The following is a 25,570-nucleotide window of genomic DNA, read 5'->3' on the forward strand; positions in this document are numbered from 1 at the left end:
TAAATGCATGTACAGGCATTTCCTACTGCTTATTTTCCAAATCTATCTTTCCAAATAAAAGCAATACTAAAATAGAGCTAATGTTGGGATCCTATGAAATTTAGTAATTTAGACTGAACAATATTTCAAGAATTCTTTAATTACATTCAAACATTTCTTTTTAAATTAATAAATTCAAATTTAAATACAACATAAAACACGACAAGACATGGAAATATGCAATTACAACATAAACAGTGAATGTTTCTTAAACATATTCTTTCTCATATAACTAGAGGGAAGATTAAAATATTTTAAAATCAGTATAGTTAGATTTAGTACTACTAACTCCATATTCCTTCATCATTACCATAATGATAATAATAAGCTAGTCCTTGAAGTGTTGCTTGCCTGCTTGCTTTCCAGCAACTTTCTAGTAATTGTAATAAATACTTTGTACAAAAAACCTGTCCAGGTCTTTCTTTCAAAGTTCTGTTATTTTAATTCCTGTTAATATCATATTTAGAAGATAAGAGTCAGTTCCTCTTTGGAAGGGTCAGTGTTTCAGAAGTTAACATTTAGCAAGGCCACTTCCCTTCTCTTCAGCTACTACATGCCCAACAAATTCCTTAATACATTTCTCATTTCATTTTCAAATGAAAACAAGTAAGTTTAATGTGGTAATTCCTGTAAAAGTAATGCATTTCTAATATTTTGCAATTCAGTGTATGAGAGAAGAGTAAAAGCTCCTGGTTTGCATCACTCCTATATGTCTGATGATAGAAAATTTCATGACTCATACATAGTACAACATAAGCAATCAGCCCACATGATCACTGAGAATTATTGACTTGCAGGAACCAGGGAAGTATGGGGCTTTCCAGATCACTACTGCAATGTAAGCAAATTTTTAGAGAGATGAACTATGATTTCTGTCAATTCACTTGCATCAAATCGTAGACAGCACAGGGGCCGCAGACAGAAACACCCTAAGGAACAAGAGTTTCTGGTGATGACACAAAGTGCAACGTGCAGAGTGCAAGTGAAAAGTGAAGGTGTAAATATGTTAGAAAAAGGATAGGATAAAGTGCAGCCAGTGAGTTTAGGACTGCTTCAATCCCCTGGCCACAAACCATTGATGTATCAGAAACTATTACAGCTAGGTTTCTGCCCTCTTACAAATTCCCCATTGTAACTTTCTTCCCTTTGGAACTGGCCTCATAGCTGTTGGGGTATATTTTTACCCACATTTACTTGTGCAAGTTAGAACAGATATTCAGTGAAATATCATTTGAGGTAAGCAGGGTACCCTCTGAAGATCATAGAGCTGGCTGAAAATTTTATGGTGAAATAATTTCATGAGAAAATGCCAATCCACCAAAATCAAAAGGTGTTGTGCAAGGCTGTTGGCTTCACAGCCTTCTGGCAAGCGTTGTGTCATGATGACACTAGACAGGCCACAGAGCACCTGTGAGCCTCATAATAGGACTGCCTCAGGGACGTTAGGACTTTCGGAGGCTGTCACGTGCAACTTTCCAGATTTCTGTACCCTCTCCAATGGCAAAAAAGCCCTGAGATCTCAATCCTTTCCAAAGGCTTGGCTTCCCCTGCTGGTGCAGGGAGCCTGGCAACCTTGAAAACCCTGACTTATGCCAAGGCTCAGAGGTCTGCCTCTCAGGCCCATTGATCTAGGCTCCTACATGATGCCAGGACTCCTAACCTCCTGGCTGTCTTACTGACTGCTTTTATAGCCAAGCCAAGACCTGCAGTGCTTAGCTTTCCACTCTCACTTTCACTATGAGATTGCTAAGACAGCTGATTTGATACATTTTTAGTTTTCCACATGTAGGCATCTTCATTTTTCATTTCAAAATGGAGCATTCTTGGTCAGCAGGTCTGCACTGTTGAGGTGATGCCAGTTTAGCTTTATCTTTAGATGTATCACTGTAAAGCCACAGGCTTCCAAGGGCAAAATCCTCTGCTCTGCTCGTCCAGTCAAACCACCTCCTTCTGTTTTAGAGGGTCTACTAGTAAAAAGATGCTTCTGACAGCAAACATTACATCTACATTGTTTTTTCTTTGTACTGATAATTTAGGGATGGGAATTTTTTTAGGTCATAATATTGCTGTGCCAGCTAATCTCGGTATGCCAGCTAATCTCAATAGACACATGCCTTCTGCACACTGGCAAGAGTTGAGTTAAGGGTTACCCCTATATTCTATTCCAGTTTTGTGGAAAGAAAAGCCCTCAGTATATGACAAGTGACACTTAATTGACCACATATACTGTTGGTTTTAGGCCTCACCAGCAAGAAGCTCAGATGACACTGCTGAGCGGTCTCACACCTTTTCCTTCTCCCTGGCACAAAGCTAACTTGCATCTGCAGTGAAGACTGGGTCAGGGCAGCAGGGGAACAGCTGTTCCCCAACTGTGTGACTGGGAGCATGTGCTGTGGTAGGCAGTCATAAAGGCAAAGTTGTATTCCCTAATCCCACTAAGTTCACCTGTGAATAGAGTACCACAGATATTTTCCACCTCCCCTGCTGGAGCAAAGGGAGCAGACTGTGAGAGAGAAATACATAGTTATTCATTTTTAAGATTAAACCGGGCAAAACTTGTTGTTTCTCAATTTAAAAGCAAACCAGAAAGAGTTCTGAAAACTTCAGAAACCTGCTCATCTCCAGTAGCGTGGTCTAGCACAAGCCTCACATCTCTGCTGCAAGGTAGCTGTGATAACTTATCATTACCACCCTACTGCAGATCACTAAACAAAACAGTTAGCTTCATATTTCCTTTTTGAGTGATTCTCTTTCAATGCTTAAAATGGCCTAGTCAGACATCCGAAGAGTAGTAACAGAATACAAAATAACTCGAAGAGAAGTCAAATAGAATATTGCTAAGGTTGGCTGCAGGTGCTAGTTCTGCACCAACTCCTCTAGTTATTGTGTTTATTAACTTTAAAATCACATTTCCTCATTTTTTTATTTGTGTCTTCCCTTTGACTTCAGTGAAGATCAACACAAAGAAGTCAGAAACCTTCACAGGAGCAGACAGACTTTGTGTTGTGCTGTTCTTCACACCAAGTTGCTCAGAGGCATTCAGATCACACTGCTTTAAAACAGTAGCTACCAAGTTTCATGCAGAGTGGGGTAAAATGTTTTATGCAAATTATATATTACACTAAACTGATTGTATTTTTCCTAATACTGTGGATGTAGATCATAAGCTGAAACATGGCATTGAAATCTATGCCAGCCTTCCACATTGTTTCATACAATCCTTTCATTTGTTGGGGTTTCTTGTAAAGGGATTTCAGTGTCCTGTTGAGGTTAACGAGAAAAAGATATGATAAGTAGTGCACAGGAATTGTGTTACCTCATGTGACTTGTCTCCCACTACTTAAGTTCTTAATTTTCTTTTCCATATAGCTTCCTTAGAGTTCATTTTATCAGATACCCTTTCATCCAGGGATGATGCAATACCAAATTTTTGATAACTGTGAAAAACAAAAACAGCACTGATATTTCACAAGTAATACAGTCTGCTATTCCTAGATAATAATAGGTTAATAACCATTAAATACATTTTCAAAAGCACGCTTTGTAGAGTTCTTTGCAGGTCCCTAAGGTTTCCCTGTTTTCCTCATACCCATTGAAATGTCTGAAATTTCACACGCAATCTGCTTCTTTGAAAGCGGGTTTCCAAATGAAAAATGGACTTTGTTTCCATATGAAAAACTTTCAGGGTCAGTCAGCTGCTCCCTGGATCTGAGCGCACACATATAGCTCTCAGGAGAGCCGCACACCACCAAGCTGTGCTTGGTTCCACCTTGCTCCTCTGCAAGAGGTGGGGGGGTTTAGAGCCTCTGGAGGGACAATGGGGTTACAGTTCTCTAAGCTGGCCAGTTGTCTCACTAAGGCACACTAAAGTTTTTGCAGAACTAATGTGGGGGTTGGTCTCTTGCCAAAAGAACTAGACTTCGAGGTTGCCTTTACAGTATTCCTCCTAATACAATATTTTCTTCATTTTTTGGATGTACTGCCTCTTTGTTTAATACCTTATTGCTAGAGACCTAACAGCAGGGAGTTTGGGCCCTTTACATTTCCAAGGCAGACAGCAGGGTGCCATAAGAAGCCTAACCTTTCCTTCCATGCTCCTAGTGCCCAGAGTACTTTTTTGGATGTATGGCATGTGAGATGAAGCACTCATCCTGCAGCTGCTCCAAGCACAGATGATATTTGGGGGCCAACTGAGATGTAGAAATGTGTGCTTTTTGCAGTAGCTGTTCCTGAAAAGCACCAGGAGACGGATAGAGCAAAGGCAGCGGAGGGCTGGTTTATACTAACACAGAGGATCATTTCCCTGCAGTCCCTCCTTCCCCCGTTGCTGCCTCCTGGCCAAAGCACCCCTTCTGGGATGGTGCTTACACACTCACAGCAAGGTCATTTTGACAGCTGAGTACCTGCTCTGTCTTAAGTGACATACTGCATTTATTTGAATGAGTGCAATGTTTTCCTCTAACAGAGGGATGTTCTCAAGATAGCATTCCCTGACTTCTGATAGTTTCCTTCTTACACTTTTTTGGTGCTAACATTGCAGAGAAAGCTCTTGTATGCACTAATACTATATCTAACACAAGGTCAGTTCTTTATAGGACTGCAGCTTGCCTGGTCAGGACTGGATACTTGTCCCCACTGAAGTCAATCAGAGCTTTGCCCAGACCTTGGCTGGAACAATAACATCAGGGAAAGGAAAACCAGTGGTCTGTCATACATATCAAATAATGTTATAAGAATATTTTGAGACAAATAAGAAGGTCCAGACTAGACTATCTTCACAGCCAGACTCTCTAACTTGGACACTACTGTTAGCATCAGTGGTGGCAAGCAGCAGACAGGCCACACAGAGGGGGACAGAACCAAGGCAGGTCAACACAGAAGTGCACCTCCCCAATATCACCCTCATTTCCACTAGTCGGAGGATGACTGACTCTTACAGCATGAGATGTAGTATTGTCTCTCTTTTTTTTCCTGATAATTATAAACATTCTGGAAATTCTTGCTGATAATGTATTTTTTTTCTTAATTCTTGCTAAACTCCTCTGTGACACCCTTTGCCAGCCAGTATTTACTTACATATTTTGGAAAAAGCATATCCTTTTGATTTACTGTCTTTTCATCTCACTGAAGGTCTCTCTGGTTTTGTGTTGCTGGGCTGGGAGACAAAAGGCTTCAGTCCTGCCTTCCCACATGCCCATCTGGAAGTTGGTGTGGTCCAGCTTGCAGCTAAGAGCCTGGACCATGGTCCATGGGGCACTTCTATCCAGCCTACTTCTTCATCACAGGCAGCAAGGAACAACTTGCCCTTGCGGCAAACAGAGCTGCATGCCTCCTCCTGTACCTGTGACACCCCAGCACAAACCACCAAATTCTTCCTACTACCAGCCTGTTAGAAAGGGTGAAGGGCAGTGGTTGCTGCTGAGTGGGAAGAGAGAGGAAAAGATGAAGGAAACACTGATCTAACCTAAAGACAGGATTTAATCTGTGCTAGACCGTGTGAAGTATGGAAAGTATGTTTCAACAGAGCACCAAGACAGAACACACAGTAATTAGTTCATCTGAACTCATGTAAAATTCCCCATCTTCTCAGAAGGACTTTGTCTGAGGCAGCCCTGACCTAACAGAAACAATGGGCATTTGTGAGACACACTCCTTATGCAGTAAAAATTTCAAGGCTCCTCATGCTGTCTAAGCATGATCAAAATAGATCAATATTGTGAATACTGTCTCCCAAATTGCCATCATTGTTTACATCTGACTCTGATATACCCTCAGAAATACACCAACTTGCAATAACCATCTTTTTGATGTCAATGATATCCCAGTCTGATGTGAGATATTATGCTGACACATGTATCTGTCTTCCTGTTATGTACTAGGCAGACTATTTTGTAAGAAAGGACGTTGCAGCAGTGAGAGTAGTCAATAATTCTCTTGGCCTACCAGACTCTATTAATTTTAAATTTCTGTCATATAACCAATTGCTCGGCACTTATGTTGGCTTTCAATAAGTCATTTCAGCTATCTTAGAGGATCCTTTAGATTTTAAAGATGCTATGAAATTCCTGCTGAATATACATAGCCATTTTATAACTATCAAGCAAAATTGTTATAGATGGTTACCCACAAAATACTATGCTCTTTCAAAACCAGTAATTTACTGACTGCTCTGCTACTAAATTCCTTAACTTGTCCCACTAGAGTAGCTCATTTTGCATTAGTTCTTGATGTGCTTAGCATTACCTTGGCATTATATTTCCTCATTTCCTATTTATGGAAATAAAAATATATTGTCTGCAATTTTCTTAAATGCAAAGAATCTGATATAATAAAACTCTCTTGCATTGAATCTAATATAAGGAAAAGTTTGTTATCGAAGAAACATAAGGATCTGCCTTGAGTTTTAATCATATTACTATTACTAAGTTACACTCACCACTGAGACTCATGTGATCTTGGGTGCCTTTCTCCTTTGGCTCCTTTGATGAAGGCCAGCCTACAACTTTATTTGAATTCACTGGAACTACTACTATACTTAGTCTTAAGTACATAGTTACATGCTTGACAGGAGTGAGGATTTTGTTACTAGTATCTCTTTCCATTAAGGCAAGAAAAGAATGGCTAATACTCTCTGCTGAACTCCAGAGTCTAAAGGAGGACACAGCCGAAGGAGTTGTGCGATTAGCTACAGAAAGACCACCCATATTCAGAGCTGCTGACTGGATCCCAGCAGCAGATGCCAGAACATATATGCAGCTCCTTTGCAAGGCAAGGGTAAGCTTCAGAAAATTACAGCTATATGTAGCGAGGCATCTAAAATCAGTTTTTATTGTGAAGTAGCTCTGCGCACACTGAAGACAAAGACAAAAAAGCTGTTTAGCGATATGAGTCAAAGGCAAAGTTTTTCCACGGCAAGCGGGCAGACATAGAAAACATTGCTTGAAATCTTTCGACTTTATTCATCCCGCAGCGTGAGCCTTAAGTGAAGTAAGTGCAGGCAGGGGAAGGGTTACTGCTTTCCCAGCTGTTCACACAAAAGGACACTCTGCACCTGTTCCCAGTGAATGAAAGTTTGCTTTGTGTAAAAGCAGTTCATCACCCCAGCATTGGCATCGGGGAGGTGGAGCAGGCAGAGTCCAGGCGCATTCTGGCTGGAACCAGCGTGCTACCGAGGAAGAGGGAAGCTGAAGGGCATGTCCGTTGCAATCAAGCTTCATTAGCTTTAACGTGTAAACATGCCCCCCTCTGAAGGCTGATGTCACAGCAAATGCAAACAGCAGGGATGGTCAGCTAAGCGTAAGCAAGAGAATGTGTATTTTTCACTTTAATCCCAGCTCTACTTAGTTTACTGTGTTTGCTTAAGGCTGGCATACTTTTCATATCTACCAGTGAGCTAGTATTCAGAAAAACCTGCTCTACTCTGCCCCTGTATAATTATAAAACAATGTACTCGGTGCTTTGTTTGATGTTCTCTTAGATCTACATCTCCTAAATTGTGATTTATCTCAGACATTGCCATTAGGTTTGTGCCAGGCCCTCAGCTGGGGTAGATGAGTGTAGGTCTGTGGGATCTCAGGGGAGCCCCAGTGTCTTGGAAAAGTCAGTTCTCAGGTGACACAGTCATGGCAAAGGCATAGACTATAGTCAGAGCTGAGAAACCCTGAGGAGCTAGGCGAGTATCTCTGCATTAAAAAATAAAAAGATAATTAAAAACAAAATCCCATAACTAAAATAGCAGCTTCTCCTTTTCTCCTGTCAGCTGGTGACCCAGCAGTTTAAATGCTTCTCCTCCTCAGCACAGGGGTCACAAACAGGGCACATGGGCCATCCATCTGGGACGGCGCAGCAGCAGTGGGATAGATGCAGATTTCCTCTACATCTTCACCCCTCTGACCTTCAATATATATCACCTCCCACCCCCACTTTAATCCTGGGGTCCTTACTTTGGAGCTTATAATAAATCAATAAACAGTAAAAGAAAATCCCTGTGGGAGCAGCAATTGTGGCCCTATTATAAAAGCTTAAATTCCCCACCTGCCACTTGACCAGCAAAAAGCTTGGATTTCCCACTCCAGTCCAGATTATGTAAAACTATTCAAATCCTGAGTGACAGTATTTATGAAGACAGCTGTTGGGCTCTCCAACTGGGGGAGGCAGAGGCAAATGCTGTGGAGTCCAGTAAGAGCTGTCCTGCTATTCACCCTCCCAAAGATCCTTACAATGTCTTTTTTTTTCTTTTTTTTTTTGGTCCAGGTGGAGGGAAATGAATAATCAGCCAGAGAAATGAAAAATTCCCAAACCAAAAGTTCTCGGAAATGCCCTTTAAAAACAGAGACTGATTCAGAGACTGTTCTCCTCACACTCACTTCTCCCTCCCCCTTTCTCTCCCCACCATTTTTGGGTTGCGTTATTCGTCACAGAAAGTGGCAGAAAGTGGTGGGGTGAGATGCTTTGTGAACTGGTCATTTGTCAACGCCAATCAGCTTGATACATTTCTGGGAAGAAGATTACACTAGAAAGATGCTATCATGTTTTCAGTCAATCAAACGTTAAACCACTCCCTTTCATCTCACTAAAGCTCTGCCATTGCCAAACATTGCCATTCTTGGTGGTATTTCAAACTACTGTTTACTAGCAGGGGGTTGAAATGCAGTAAAACAAAGCGGTTTCCCATGGCAGTGGTTACCGTGCATTGGGGAAGGCTAGAGCAAGAATCCCAACCACTCACCATTACAGTCACTTGTGAAACCCCCGTTGGCTTCCCTGTGTTCATTGGGTTCATTGGCCCATGCCGTAATTGCAAGAGTAATTGGAGAAGCCAATCTGTTTACACCTCTTTTTTTCAAAGATTGTGGAGGACTGGATTCTGCTTCTGCAGAAGTCAATAAGGACTGTTTTTTTACTGGGAGGTGGATCAGGCCAATGAAGTTTTACTGAATGTGCAATGTTCATTTGACCTACATCACATCTGAGATCAGCTCTCACAATATGATGTATCAGCATTTAATAAAACCTCCAAGATTCATAACAAAAACATACACATAACACGCCTATTGGACTATGACCGCACTCCTTTCAACCTTGTCTTTAGTTCTGATCAGGAGCTTGTTTCATATCTTTGTTGCATTTGTACAGTTACATTTTTCATGTACAGACCCTGGCCTTTAACTTGTTTGGTTTGGCAACACAGAGATGTCATAAAGGTGCCAAGAGGAAAGCTGGACATTCCCTTGCAGAGAGGTTGTGCTGTTGCAGTCAGGTCAGACTCAGACCCCCTCCTCCCGGCACCTTCCAGGCCGACAGGCAGTGCAGGGCGTGGCCATAGCCCTTGCACTCCCGCTGCTCCTAAACCAGGGTCGGGTTTGTCTCATGGAATACCAGTCATCAAAAAGGTATGTGTCTAACCCCCTCCTAACATAGCTTTCCCAGAGAGGTTGGATGAATTGCCCGCTGGGGCTACCCTCTTTACATAAACCACAGAAGGCTAGCTGAGCCCAGATGCCTGGCTTTTACATAGCTAACACTAGGTAAAGCGAATCTAGACCTAAGGGGTCATTACACCCCTAAAGTTCATGCCAGGATTTTAATCTGCCGCAGAAATGAAAAAATGGAGAAGCAGTTTTCTTTGGTGTCCTTCATTCTGTACAAGTTAGCATCCAAAATAGAAGCCAGTGCAGATGCAGTTGCAAATCTCCCTATCAGAAAGTTATGATTCTGAATGAAACTTTCACCAATGAGAAGGCAAAAAATAAAAGCAATGGGAAACAGGAATTCTGGTGTAAAGACAATTGTTGTGCAAAGTCTTTCATTTAATGAAATAAAGTTATATGATTAATTTTAAACATACGAATTCACATCGCTGTTACCATTTACTTAATAATGAATACTTCTTTCTGACTGGTTATTGTCTATGAATTTTGAGGCAGTAGATGGGCAAGCAGAACATATGTACCCCCTAAAATGAACATTCAATGCAAGCTAAGTTGAAATGAGAATGGAAGACACATAACCCTTCATGGAAAAAATTCTTATATATGCTGCTATATTGCATTTATAGTTAATTATTTGACCATGTGAACAGCTCATAGATGCAGGTTTCAATTAGAAATATTTATGCACATGGCAAAATAAATAGCAGTTAGAAAATGTTTATCCTTCCCTGATTTGCCTTGTCAAAACATACACATTCATTTCTTTGTTTGTCTTTTTTTCCTGAGAAATATCACTGTAATGTATTAAAAAGCTTCACAGCAGAAAGGGAGCAGGAGTCACCATCAGGTTCCAGCTCTGCACCTCGATTCACCACCAAAGAACATACTCTAATGAGGCTGGGACAAGGAGAGAAAAGCTAAAGTCTAATTTGAGAAAGGGATCTTTGAAAGGGTAATTCGCTTACTAGAGTTCAAAGTACCCGGGTTTTTCTCTGCCTCAGAGAGACTCGGCAGCAGTTTCCCAGTGGCGCTGCCAATGGGCATGTTCTGGATAAACACTGCAGTTGTTCTTCCCACACACATTCGGGACACAGAGCCGCCCCCCAAGCTGACGTCAAGAGACTGTCCCAGGCACCTGGCATATCCTGGGATCGTACTCAAACCGCTTGTTAACCCGGCAGATATGTTAAAGGGAGTGAGCTTGGCAGTTTAAGGTCAGTCCCCAGAGATAACTTTATCAGAAGAGCCATTTGTCTCCAGTGGGAGCAAACACAGGCATCTATCAGGCTCCTTCTTTCCACAGCTCTTGCCAGAACTTGATAGGAAAAAAAATACCAGAACTTCAGGAATCAGGGTTCTTGCTACTCTTAGTTATTGACAGTGTTTTGTTTGATTTTATGATATGTCCAGCTATCTGGCTTGCAGCACTAGCAAGGTAGCAACAGCTTTAACCAGAGGAGCCTCAGGAAAACGCAAATCATATATTTAATGTTTCCCTTTCATGCTGCAACAGCATTCAGATCTGGCTGTGCCAGCACAGCAATGCAGGCACCATTACCCAGAACATGAAGCTGTACAGTTTTCATCTTTATCAATTCCTTCATTCTTTCCTTTTGAACTATTCCAGACTTCAACACACACTGGGTTCAGAGAGAGTTCAAGCCCGCTGCTTACACCAGGAGGGCTGAAATCTTTGGTTTCCACTTCACAGGGATCGTTGCAGGTTCACAGAGCGGGTAAAACGCACCACCTAATGTTTGTGCCAGCCTGGCACTCACTCTGTGCTGCTCAGCCTCCTAGCTCTGCTCCTCCCAGAGCTGGGATGGAAATCCATTTGCAACTAGAAAGGCTTGGCACATCAAAGGGATGCTGTCAAAGTGGTAGGCCTAAAATGTTATCTGTCCTCTCTTGTCTACATTTGTTTGCAAAATCCACATTATCTTTTCAATATAGAAGTGTTTTATTTCCAGGCACAGCTTGGAGCGAATACTTTTCTAGGTCAGTATCAAAGTCAGAATCACTAACAGTCCTAGTCCAGCGAGTACGCAAGGGAAAAACAAAACGAAGTACCCACATACAAAAAGGGGGAGAGGGTGAAGACATCTTAGGAAAGGAACAACTTTGTTTGGGCTTGCAGAACATTATCAGAAATGATTATGAGGAGAAACAGACTTATTGACTTATTTGTGGTCTGTGATAAACCATGCATCATATAGCAGACATCATCCATTACACTACAATGCATACGAAGGGGGAAAAAAAAAGAAAATACTGCATTTGTACAAATTGAATTGTTTGTGATAAATGGAAGATGAGAGAATTATCACTGAACAGCATGTTCCCAATATTAAAAAGTGCAACACTTTTTTAAATCTTCTTTTGAGTCCTAGTGAGATATTTGCTTCAAAAAGAAACTGGTGGTAGCAAAAGTAAGAGAGGACTGCTGCTGAATTAACACACTATTTCATTTGCTGCTTTAAAATAGGTTGTACCATTTAATGTTATCCCTTTGGTTTTAACAGGTTAGGTGGCTGATCTTTATCATACTGGTGTAAGCAGGAGCGTGTCCCTTTCTGTTTGCTCAGAGAGCAGGTTCCGGCACAGGGCATGCAGGCCATGGCAGAAAGCCTGTTCGTGGGAGGGCTAGGGTGACTTTCACCCTATGGACGGTACAGCAGCTTGCTTCTGGACTTGCAGGTGCTCCCAGCCTAACAGTGTGAAGGCTTGCCCTTTGCTGGGTACAGACAGTGCTGCAGGTAAGAAGGCGGCAGTTTGCCTAGACCTTTTGCTCACTCTTGTTGGCTCTGACCAGTGCAATGTGGTTGGTTGCTCCTCGTCATGCTACAAGTAACAAACCAAATCTGCCTTGACATTGCTTCACCCCATGCTTTCCCTCCAAATCAAATGGGTCTTGTAAGTATATTTGGGTGGCGGGTTTGAAAAACTGTAGGCTCCCTAAGGCAGAGCCAAGTGTCATCCGATTTTCCTGCACAGGACCCGGCAGAATGAGGCCCTAAACCTAATTTGCAGCCTCTAGGCACTACAGTAATATCACTAATTTAATACAAATGATGATGAGAGGAAGGGACATGCTATTCACAACACTGACTTCTTCCCATCCACAGATGCTTGGCAGGACTTCAGATCTGCATTTAGGAAGCGTGTAGGCTTTGCTGAAATAACCATTCTTTGTACAAATATGCCCTCGAGCAACAATAAAAAGAAACAGATGCAGATTAACACTAACAAATCACATACCCACTGCGCTATACATGTAACCTAATGCATGTGAGTAGTCCTACTGGCCTTACATCTGTTTGAGAAGCACAGCCTTATTGAAGGCATTGTCCTCTCTCACAGCATCAGCTCTCCCAAAAAGCAAGGAGTTTGAAGGCAAAAGGAACAGCACCCACACAGAAACTGGGGGACACCAGAGAAGGGCAAAGTAGAGCCACCTTCACTTTGGCTAGCAAGCTCTCAGGATCTTGAGACATCTTGTGAAAACTTGCTATCTCAGCTCCCTCTGCTCCCTATGGGGAGATAGAGGGGGTGGGCTGATTCATCCATCTCAAGACCAAAGGGGCCTGTTATGAATCAAGGTGGTTGGAGCAGAGGGGAAGCCTGGATGACCTGCTTACACTGATCTCCCAGTTTTTAGATGACTAATGTTGGGTGAAATAAATTTCACTTTGATGGCTGACTGAGTTATCCTGCCTACTGCAGTGTCAGAAGTGAAGTGAGAGATGAGTAAGTACCTCCCCTGCTGTCTGGGGCAGCCAGAGCTCAGTCACAGTGGAAAAGGTAGTTGTGACCTGTAGGCGAGCAGACAACCTACAGTAGGTGCTTAACTTTGGTATCATGTCTCCTTCCCTTCATTGACCACACAGAGACAGAGCCTGGCAGCCCCAGCTAGGACAAGGCTCAAAGCACTTATTGTTCTCTTGATCTTAGACACTATCACAGGTGTTACAATGAAATCATTCACCCAGATGAGATGACTCAGAATCTCCAACAGGTTTCATAAGAGTTATGGATTACAATGACACTATGCATTTTGGAGAAGGGATTCAAAACTGCAGAGAGGGCCAGCCAAAGGGACTGACAAAATAGAGTCCATAAATCTATTTTAGCCCCAAATGGATAAAATTTAATTGCAAAATTCTGTAAATAAAGCCTTTTTTTAAAAAAAAGAAAAAAAAGAAAAAGAAAACTGTGGTAGGTGGAGCGTGTGTTTGTTTGTCTGTATACCTACGGCTTTCAGTAGGAAGTCCCAGAACCTTGCTGCTTCTTCCTGTTTTTGAGCTGCCCTCTTGTGTCTTGTGATCAGGTGTTTTTTACTTGTAGGAATTCACACCACCGTTCGTCTGCATCCTCTTGGCATGTACAGAGACTGAGAGTCAATGACCTTCCACACTACCTCCACTGCTCCTCTCAAAGGATCTATTATGTGGCTCACTGGAAGAGCACAAGCCCGGTTCTGTTTGAGTCAGCATGACTCTTAAAGTATAAACACTGAAAAAAACCTCTCCATGTAGCAAGCCTCATTTTGCATTAGTCAGGAAAGGTCAAGGCAAAACTGGCGTCAGGATAAAATTGGTCAGTGTTTGGAATCAGTCCCACTTGAGCTTGATTTTCTGTTTCTGGGGGGAAAAAAAAAAAAAAAAACAAAAACCAAACACACTGCCTCCCATTATCTGAATACGAAGTTTAGTGAATGTTGCTATACATACCACACAAACGCATTTTACATACAATATTTCCTTGAGTATATCCTTGAGTATATCAGCATGAGTAAGGAGGCTCCACAGCTACCAAGAAGAACCAGAAGAAATGTGAAGGCTGGCGTTTGTATTCTTTCCATCTCTATTTATATTATAAGGTTGGTTTATTCAGAGAATTGCCTCTAAAATTAGTGGCAATCCCTTGTAGAAATACACCCAGGCCAACAGAAGAAACTAAATTGGCAGCATCCCGCTTACTACCCAGACCCACTGTTGTGGATTCAAGAGTAATTGAAACAGCCTGAATTTCAAACTAGGAAAAGGGGGACAAAGCTGGCTTGATGTTTTGTTATTTTGCTAATTGGGCTAGAAAAATGAAAGTACAGTGTACCTACTTTATCTGAACTAAAATAATTTAAATATTAGTCTGCAGAGAGAGTAATTAGATGCATTATTGATTAAATAGCAGAAGAAAATGACAGTTTGTTAGCTGTCTGTTTTTAATGGGATGTCTGTCAAAGTTGTTAGAAATTTGATTTCCCCATTCCCTTCAGCCCCATTCTTCCATCTGGCAGCAAATCCTCATGGAAGAATCAAAAAATAACATGAGACAGACAGTCAAATAGCCTCCAAGCTTTATGGTTTTGAGGGTCCAGGATGCACAAGAAAGCACTTCACATTAGTGTTCCAGCATTGTAGATGCCCAATAGATACCCTGCAGTATCCCAGAGAAGATATCTTCTTCAGTAGCATTAACTGGCAATGATTTTCTTGCTCTGAGTTATTTCAACCTCAGTACTTTCCATTAGCTGTCTGCATCCCCATCTTGATTACCAAAAGCATAGTGTCTTCTACAAGATTAGAGAGAGGAGGAGTTAGGTTTTGGGGTTTTTGTTTTGTTTTGTTTTGTTTTTTTGCCTTCCCACAGCATCTCACTGTTCTCTCCTTTCTGCTGGACTATTTCTGGAGTGGAAAAAAAAAATATCTGCTCACCATACATAGATATGACCTTCTCAATTGTCTTCTAAATATAAATTCTTTAGTACACATTAAAATGGAGATTTCTGCAACACTAACCTGCTTTTCTCTGGCTGAAGTGAAGAGTCATTACGGCTCACATCTTTCCAGTGATGGTGAAGTGTGAAACCTTTCAGAAGCGCACTGCATTATAGGTTCCAATGAGTCAACCATGGACCTCTTTATCAATGCTTCATAAGAAGTGCTGTGTTCCTCTTCACCGGGACACAGATGATGCAGGCAGCAAGAAGACTTAAAAATATGCCATTTTATCCCAGAAAATACCTTTGATGCTCCCTGATTCACAGCCATGGAACCGTTCAACTTCCTCAACTCCTCACCACCATCCTTTGATTTCGTATCTCCAGATACCCAGATGATGACTCCAGCTCTATTTTCCCAACAACCCTGAATGTATGTCAGTACAACTGGTGTCTTCTCCCACCCTCTGCCATACACTTTCTATTCCTTGTTGCCAGCCTCCTAAAGCTGTTCATCTTATTTTCCCATCAGCATTTACCCTGGCACAGTTCAGTCACTGCGCAGAGCCTTGCAGTACCCAGCAGGGCAACATAATTTGTGCAGTAACACATTCCTGTGCATGAATATGTCACTGCCCATGAATAAGCCATTACTCCAGAGCAACTGGGAAGATGTAACTTGATGGGGAGAGAGTTAAAAAGTCCAGAAGCCAAGGTCCCTGTCCCAGGAGTAAAACTTTTGCCTGTCCAGACTGATCTCATCCCAGGTCTTTCCTCCCTGCCTGAGCTGTTCTGCCCCTCCATGACTGGGCATGGCCCCCTCGCAGCCTGGCTTGACCCCAAGAGCGGAATGACAGTCAGCATGACAATGGCCATGAGGGACAGAGGGGGAGACACTTCTGAAAAGTCTCCCTGCTCCCTTGCTCAACCTTAATCTCTGGTGTACTGAGTCATAGATTAAATGAAAGAACAAGCTCTGGGACTTCCTGGTAGAACTGCTGCCTCAGCTCCTGTATCATACCCGCTTACAACATTGAGCACAGACTGATTGCGCTCAGCAAAGGATAAAGAGATCATGTAAAGGAAGAGCAGCAAGCAGAGTGAAGCCAGCAAAAGTCTTACAACTGGTTTATTTGCTCTGGGCATTGTATATACAATGACAAAGGTTATGTTGCTCCTACGCTGAAGTAATAGGGATGTGAATGACACCAGCTAGACAACCAATGGTGATGATCAGCACTGGCAATACTTCCCAGCTCTGTGTCAAGACCTCGGGGAAAGTAGTGCTGATCTCTGTGTTTACTGTTCTGGGGTGTGAGAACAAGGAAGCAAAGGATGTTCATCATAGCCTTTTACTATTGACCTGGAATCAGTTTGCCAGCCGTTGATTATAAGCCAGTCAGCTTGCACAAACAGAGTAATACATAGGCAGATGCCTGGCATTGCCCACCTGCTGGAAGACCCTTCTCATTGCTGGCAGATGTGACACAACACTAGAAAGTGACATGGCCAAGCCAAGCAACAGGGATGCACCTCAGCCAGAGCAGCATGCACACCATTCCAGGGAATTCTGAGAAGTTGCTCCAGAGCTTGCAAATAACACTGCAGATCACTGTTACTTGAACATACATGTCTTTAGTTTAAAAATAATAGACTAAACTAAATAAACAGATTCCACAGTGAATGCAGCAGAAGGTGCAGAAATGTATGCATTTGCCCTTCAGACAAGGGCACGTTTGCCTTCAAACTTTGTCTGAAGTTTTGGACACAAGTGTTATTTCTTCTAAGCCCAGGCGTAACAGGACCGTTATTTGCATCATCACCATGAAATAGCAAGGAGACCCAGGAAGAACACAGCCAAGAGCAGAAAGGGAAAGGGAAATGACATATAATGATACAGTGATTCAAAACCTGTGCAGGGGCTAGCAACCAGAGCTTGAAATGAATCATAAAACAAAGATAAGACTTTGAAGTGGTGAATGTGATCTGAAAAAGTAGTGGATTGTTAAGACACAGAAGTATGATGCGAATAGAGTGAACGTCAAAGGACAGCTTGGTACCATGTATAGCATGGAACATAGCTCATTTCTCTGTTTTCTTGGTCTGCTCCTCACAAATAAACTCTAGAAACTTATGCTAAGGCAAATAGCTCCAGCTCCAGAAGAATAATTTCCTGACTTCTGCACAAGAGTTCATAACTCAATAGGTGAGAAAAATGGAAAAAACCCAACCACAAAACCCTCTCAGCAACAGAATAGAAGAAGAGCTATACCATTTTCAGAAATCAGGAAGAAGTAGGACAAAACAAATCTTTTTGCATATTTTGTAAGGGATTTTTGAAAATGTATCTTAGAGCACTCTAGCAAAAACTCCTATACACATGCCAACATGATGGCTTTTAATAATGAAAGGAGAAGCTAATCCAACCAATTTCTTACAGTGCAAAATAGAAAACTTGCTAACAATTTATTATCGGGAGCTTTACTTCTATTGCTTCTTTTAACGTAGATTGCTCAGTTATTTAAACAATCTACCTCATGATCTTTAAGGAATTTAGTTCGCAGACTCACATACAATTGTCCTACTGATTTAACATCTAACTGACTGCAGAACACGACCTAAAATCATTGACACTTCACTTCCTCTTTTTATTCTGTCTTTTTCTAAAGCAATACATATATACAGGCAGTTCTGAGTATAGCTGCCTAACCATATTTAACATCTTTCACCATGGTGTTCATCTTAGGATATTATTACTTTGGAAGTATGTGTGGTTTCACAACAAAAGATACCATATTGTAAAGTATTCCTAATACACATAGATATAAAAGCAATTTCATTAGCCAGGAGAATTTTTTTTTTTTAAATGTAAGTTCTTTCTTAGTACAGAGGAAGAAACATGATGAAAAGGACTAAATTCCCTGGATCAGGGAATCTAGATTTACTCTCCATCATTTCCTATATATAGCAGTAGAGTCTAGTGGACAAATAAGACTGCCAAGTAATATCTCCTTTTACAGGCTACTGTAAAGCATAACTCTGTTTGCTTCAAAACACACATGATCTTATACAGTGTTTAAAAGATGATTTAAGAGATCCTCTCTCATCCCTTAAATTTTTGGTGCAGAAATACATACACACAGTTCTGCTTTCAAATACCTCTGAGAAATGCCATACAAAGAAATTTTACAAGCTTAAATAGAATAAACTAAAGTCAAGGTACTATACCAAAGTTTGTTTTAAGGAGGGTAGATAAACTGTGTCTTTGGCACTCAGTTAGGTTCAAGTATGGCAAACGCCTTGTTTATGATGCAAAGTACTAGGCTGATTTGTCCAGCACAAATAAAAATTGCAAATTCAGCAAAGTTCTCCCTCAGCAAAGAGGAAGGAACATGATAAATGAAGAAAGCACCCCAGTCATACATAAGGGAGTCTGTGCTTAACGCCCCCCCCACCCCCATTCTTTTGTGCACAGGCAGTATTTGTAGTTTCAGCCATATTCAATAGTAAATTCCAACTATTCTGTATATCAACGACACAAGGCAGCTGAGAACTTGGCTTAACTAATGAGTCTGGTCTCCATCAAAATGGATTAGTTCAAATGTAATGAGATATGGCTCCGAAAGTACAGTCTGATATTTAGACCCCAAAATTTAAGTCTGCAGATGTCTGCTAATCCACTAAGCAATTGAGCATCATAATAGTCAAGGCAGGCGCTCGTTTCTGTTGCTCACACATGTCCTAGGACATCTAAGACATCCACACAGGCTGGCAGATGTGGCACAGAGCCTGTAGGAGATCCATCTCTTTCTGAAGCCCCAGCAGGTTATCCCAGGGCACCTCCAACGTACCAGATGCTTGTGTGTACAGATAACTGGATCAAGTCTGTAGACAATAGAGCCAGTGAAGCAGACTCAGGTCACAAGCCAGGGGAGCTCAGCTGTGTGAGGCCCACGTCTTTCTAAGCTGAAGGCTGGGTGGGATTCCCTATCACATCTCCAAAAACTCCAAAACTATGGTTAGGCATCCAAATTGAGCTTTAGGTCTATCTTAGGCTAGGAAGAATCACTTTCTAGGGTCTTCTGGCTGCATTGAGCCAATTTCTATTGACTGTAGAAGGAGCCTATACACCTGCCATGCATGCAGACACTTTCCTATAGACAGGAAGTTTAGTTTTGATCCTGAGTTGAATCCCATCCTTTAAAACTGGCGAGGAACAGACACAGCAATCAAACTCTTCCATTGTCAGCAACTCACTATTGTTAATACCTGAGAAAGCAGAGCCAATGAATAGAAGATACAGAGATTTAATTTGAGAGAGAAAGCAAATTTTAGTGTAAGGTATGAAGCTGGAACCAATGCATCTCAGGGGTTTGGATTAGATATAAGTCTGGGGGAGAGTTACATAGTTGAGGAGTAGAACATTTCCCAATACCCAGGCAAAACACTTATATTCCATTCTTGCATCTGCTAGAGAGGATTTGAACCTATATTTTTTACTACTGGGATACTATTCTAAGAATCAAGCCATCATGTGTGCTATTATTCTTTCCTCCCAGAGTCACTGCTCTTTGTATGGACGCATTAAATATTTACTGATTCTAAGAGTAAGAGAAGGATTACATTTAACAGTGATTGGGGCACTCAGTGAATGAAAGACCTCTGCTGCAGTTCATGTGCTGTATCAAGTGGAAAACAGCTTTGAACTTAACTCAGTAGACAGAGAGCAGAAACTTTTGTTTTGTTTTGATTTTTTTTTAAATGGATATCAGATTTATCAATAACACAAATCAGTTTGATTGAAACTGCAGACAACACATTATGAACATGACCTATTCATCCTCACTTTGACTTGCTGTTTTTTCAAATGCATTTGGCTTAGCTCAATTACCATGAAAAAGCAGTGGAAGCAAAATTAGGAGAAAACTCAAATAAAATTCTCTACTGGCTGCTGACAGCTGTGTAGCCAAAAGGGAGTACTATATGTTAGTGAGATCTCCCTTAAAAAGGCTCAATTCACACATGGAGTGAAGTATAAAACATATTTCTAAAAGTTCCTTTCAAGCCAGCAAGAAGGTAATCTCATTAGTCTGGGATAAAAGACTTCTGAGAAAAACACTAACAAAACAGTAGAAGCATCCACTTTCCAGGATACCCACAAGATTTATTTATGATTGATCTGGCAACTATGTATCTTTTAAAGATAAGATCCTCCTCAAATTAATGGGAATGTTTATCTGTTCAACATATCATACAATACCTAGAATATGTAGTGAGCTCTTTTTCTATACATACACAGTGCAGAAAAAACATGGTAATTTGTAAAGCAAACAAAAAGAGATCTGGGTTTTGTGTACAAGACCAGTATCTTAAATTAAGATATCACATGCTAAATGATATGTTGCCCACAAGCATGACTTATTCTCACACAAGTGAGAGCCTTCCACCAGAAAACTGTCCTTACGATTTCTATATTCAGCAGAGGCCAAGAGTAGTATATTTGTCCTTCGGGACGAACTATTGAAAGCTATTAAGAAGCTATTGAAAAGCTTCAGAAGGAACTATTGGAAACCACTGCACAAGGGATGTTTTCAGTGTCACCAAAAACTGACTTAGTTCTTATCTCCTTTTTCTCCTGGTTGAACAATGAATATTTGGCAATGTGTAGGGAAAGAAAGCAAAGATGCACATCAAGTGCTGGGTGGAAATCCCAGAAACAGATCTCAAATTAATAGCTCCTGAAGTTATAGTAATATTGACAAAGATGCACACTATTATATTTATAATAAACATTTCCATCATTTACTTTGTCAGATACTGAAAGGAAATGAAAAAGCAAATACTGTGCAGCTTGCAGACTACTTGACAGCAGATAGGAATTTTGTACTTTTGGTTTGATGATGGGTGGATCTTTTGAAAAAGTATGACTGGTCATGTTTCCCAAAAGTGAACAAGAAGCATTTGCTAAAATACAGGGCTATATGCTACAAAACTCCTGGGCTCTGTCACCGAGTCCCATTAGGAGTTAGGAGTAATTTTCCTGGACACTGTTGGATTGTTCTTGGACTTTATTGGTTCCTGAAGAACATTTACATGTCGATGCATGATGCATTGAAGACGTCAAGTGTCATTGCATAGCCTTCTTGCAAACAAGATTGCTCATTACCATAGCTTGTTGATGAAGGTTTGCAGCACGGTTTGTAAGGGCTTTGCTCCCAGTTTTATCCTATTACAGTACAAGTGATTTCTCTAATTGGAATCCTCTTTCTTTAATTGAACTTAATTGTGACAGCAGTTGCTGCGATGATATACAGTTGTGCAAAGTTTAGGATATTGATTACATTTTTGGCTTTTTATCAAAGAGTCCAGATGAAGTTGTTTTTACTGCAGAAAAGGAAGAAAAATATAGAAATCCAGCCTTTGAAATAAGAAAGAAACATTCAACATTTCAAGGTCAAGTGCATATGTGGGAAGCCAGTAAAAGTTCTGCTTTTCATGCCCGTTGGCCCCTTTTATGAAATTACTGCTTTGCATTTGCCCTCTGCTTTTGATGTCTTCCCCATGATGTTTTGGCTGAAAGCAGGAAGTAGAGCAGTGGGTGAAAGCTCACACACACAGGGAAAAAAAAAGTTAAAACATTTTCCATGGTCAGAGGGGGTTGGGGTTTGCACAGAGGACAGAGAAAAGTTTAATGTAAAATGTGGCGAATCCAAAACCAGTTGTGCCCACCTCTAGGTGTAACCAAAACAGAGCAGGCACATTAAGTTCAGTTCCACTGAAAACACAGACCAAGCACAAAATGGAAAAGGGCAACACAGGATGGTGAGGGCTTCAAGTGATGCGGAGAGAAAATTCCACAGGAAAGTATTAGTGTGAACATAAGCCAGCTGTGTTATTTAATGATGGGAAGCAGGTCCTCTGTGTGCTCAACTTTTTATATGTTTTCTTGTAACGGCCAAGCATTCCGTTCGGGCAGTATTCACAGTTTGCAGAGCCACTCGTAAGGCTGCAGATTTTCAGTGAAAAGCCATTAAAGCAATGCGGTTCTCGCTTTGCAATAAGCACGGATGTTCTTTGTTTCATGTTTGCTTATGCTGTACGTCTCTGTTGCGGTTTCATATTCTTTTAATTTTGGTAGATTCTGATTAACCATGAAACTTAAGAAATATGGCTGGAACTGAGATTCAACTCGTTTTGATACCTCAAATCCCCTTGACGCTCAACAGGCCTGCAGAAACTCCTACAAGAGTCATCTTCAGAGTAAAAATACTGCCCAGCAGCCCACAGATACTGTCCAGACTCCATCCTCCTCTCTCTTCCATTTAAAACACTTAGCGTGTACAAAGACCAGAAACCAGACACGTCCCCCAGCTAGGATCGCCTCCTCCAGAGAGAAATCACTGGCTTTGATGGCATTGCCTTCAGTTTCCCTACCACCTTCCCTCTGCTGCCTGATAAAGAGAAAGTTCAACAGCCGTGAGCCTGGGGCATTACGGCTCCCTTTGTGCTGTTTAGGCAGAAAGAAAAGGTATGACCTGTCCTAGTTTAAGCTCACCTATGAATATGGCACTGTATGTTTCCACACCAGGTGGATACTGTGGTAATCATAGCCTGAGTAGAAAAAAAAAAAACACTGTGCGGCTGCAAACCTCCTTTCTGTTACAACCTCTTGTTTTCAGGTGCTTGTATCTATGACAAACAGCTGCCTACAGGGTTGAGTTTTTCCAGACAAAGTCATTGTTCAAAAGGTAAGCAGTTATATTCAAAACTAGGCACAAAAGCATTGCAGAATTATTATCTGAGAGGTGAGAGGAATTGTAAATACCCCTTCCTTTCTCACAATAAAAAACTACTTGGTCTCCTTTTGACTAATTCTATAGCTGAGCTGGCTGATGTTTGGCACTCAGTATGTTTAGCTTATACATACTTAAGCCCCTAAGCCTTCCCCTCAGGAAGGCTAAGGTACAGTTTGGAAAGAAATATTTATGGACTGTATACTGGCAACAGCAAGAACATAGATACCAAGAGAAGAGCTCTGATAAAGCAGCAGGCACAATACTCTGATAAGTATGCTCCTGGTGTAGCTACCCAGTCCATACTGGGACACAAACCAGTGACCACCAGCGAGCATTTGGCAGTGCCTGACAACACCAAAGTTCAAGTCTGTGCATGTATTGGATTGTGACTGAAGAAAAACTGGTAGAAATGAATACATATATGGAGCTGCAATGCTGATCAAAGCCTGCAGAATGCTTTTAGTTTCTTATATATTGATACTATATGTGCCATGATCCTTATATGAGTCCTCAGGCACAAGCAGACATGCTGTAAGGCTCACACAGCTGGTTGAAGTTAGAAGGTCAGTCTGTGAACTGCAGAGGTTAAGGAAGAGGCACCCTTTGGCTGGGGCACCCCCTGCCACAGAGATGGTAACTCCCAGCGAAATAGCAGGCAGGCTCTGCCAAGGGTGGAGACACGGTCAAGCACTCCAGCAGGGTTTGCAGTGGTTGTTTTAAGGTACACATACAAGTACAGTGCATAATATTTCTCCAATTACTTTTAAATGAAATGTCAAAATATCTTTGACAACACAGTGGTGGGGATGAAAAAAGCAACAGAAAATAAATATGGGCCTCAAAGAGCTCTCAGTAGCTGGGAGGCACATGGAAGGCAGCTCATTCATCTCCCAGGTTGGAGAGGAATAGTTCAATGAGCGTTCGTTGACCAGCAAAGATAAAGAAGTCATTATCCCACTCTACTCAGCGCTTGTCAGGCCACACCTGGAATACTGCGTACAGTTCTGGTCCCCGTTATACAAAAAAGATGTGGACAGGCTGGAGGGGGTTCAGAGAAGGGCCACCAAGATGATCAAGGATCTGGGAAGCCTGCCGTATGAGGATAGGCTGAGAGAGCTGGGCTTCTTCAGCCTTGAGAAAAGGATGATTAGAGGCGATCTCATCACCATGTACCAGTATTTAAAGGGTAGCTAGAAAGAAGATGGAGACTCCCTTTTTACAAGGAGTCACATGGTGAGGACAAGGGGTAACGGGTACAAGTTACTCCCAGGGAGATTCTGATTGGACACGAGAGGAAAATTTTTCACAATGAGAACAGTCATTGGAATAACCTCCCCAGGGAAGTGGTTGACTCTGCTACACTGAACACGTTTAAGACTCAGCTGGACATGGTGCTGGGCCATCTCGTCTAGATTGTGCTCTTGCCTAGAAAGGTTGGACTAGATGATCCTTGAGGTCCCTTCCAACCTGGTATTCTATGATTCATTCAGGAACAATTGTGTGTGTGCGTGCATGTGACATTATAACCTGACACGACACCTGCATTTTTCTCTTTAATATCATGTAATCAACTTCCCACTCTAAAAGTTACAGGATGTTGCATGTGCACGCCAGTGAAGAAGCATAACTATTCATGCCAGTGAAGAAGCATAACTATTCACGCGTGTAGGCTGGAGTTCATGCCTGCTGGAAAGACTAAAGAATTGCTGAGGATCTGACAAGTTTAGGGAACTTTAACTGACCTAATTAAGTACAATACCACCCCCCCTTCCCTGCTCCTTTTTTATTTCTTTCCCAAGGAGACATCACCTCAGGGAAAGTTCTCCGATTAATAAGTTCTCCTAACTTCAGAGATAGAGAGATTGTATTTCCAGCTGAAAGCCTGAGTTACTAGGGAGGCTGGAACTGAAACTTGTTTCAGCCTGTAAATCACAGGACTATGTGCCATGGGCCAAGCTCTGTTTTGATTTGGTACAGCGTAAAGAGATTCCTATCAGACTGCCCCATATAAACATCCAAAAAAGATCACATTTCTAACCCCACAGCAAGAAGCAGATGTAATTTTCCATGATTCATTTACGGGTTAAAAAAGTCAATGGAAGTGTTACAAAATGTTCAGTGCAGTTCAAAAATAACTACCAGCTATACATTAAGCAACCCTCTAAAAACATGATAACTTCTGGGAATGTCAACCAAAGAGTGTACAGACTGGTTGGTAAATTGCCTCTGTGTCAAAAATAACGAGTGTGTTTGTTGAGCAAGGTCATTACAGTAGTTCAAAATTTGTGGTCAGCAGCAGCATGCTGGATGTTGCTGAGTCTGCAGTTTTGTGGCAATACAAATATCAACAGACTGGCCAAGTAGTGCAGAGTCAGTTTTTGTAACTGAGCACTGCAGGATATGTTCAAGACTCTGATTTATTAGAAACTTCATCAGCAGTTGGGTTAGGATTTCCCCATATAGCCTTTTGAAGTGCAAATGTGAACAAAATTACACTACATTGCAAAACCAATGTTTTATCCAAAGCTTTGCATATGATTTTGATTTAAAAATGCACAAGTCTGAACACATTCCTTGGAATGTTT

Source organism: Nipponia nippon, unplaced genomic scaffold (assembly GCF_047370975.1).
Source record: "Nipponia nippon isolate SJK-2023a ecotype South Korea unplaced genomic scaffold, ASM4737097v1 scaffold_3, whole genome shotgun sequence".
NCBI classification, from domain to species: Eukaryota; Metazoa; Chordata; class Aves; order Pelecaniformes; family Threskiornithidae; genus Nipponia; species Nipponia nippon.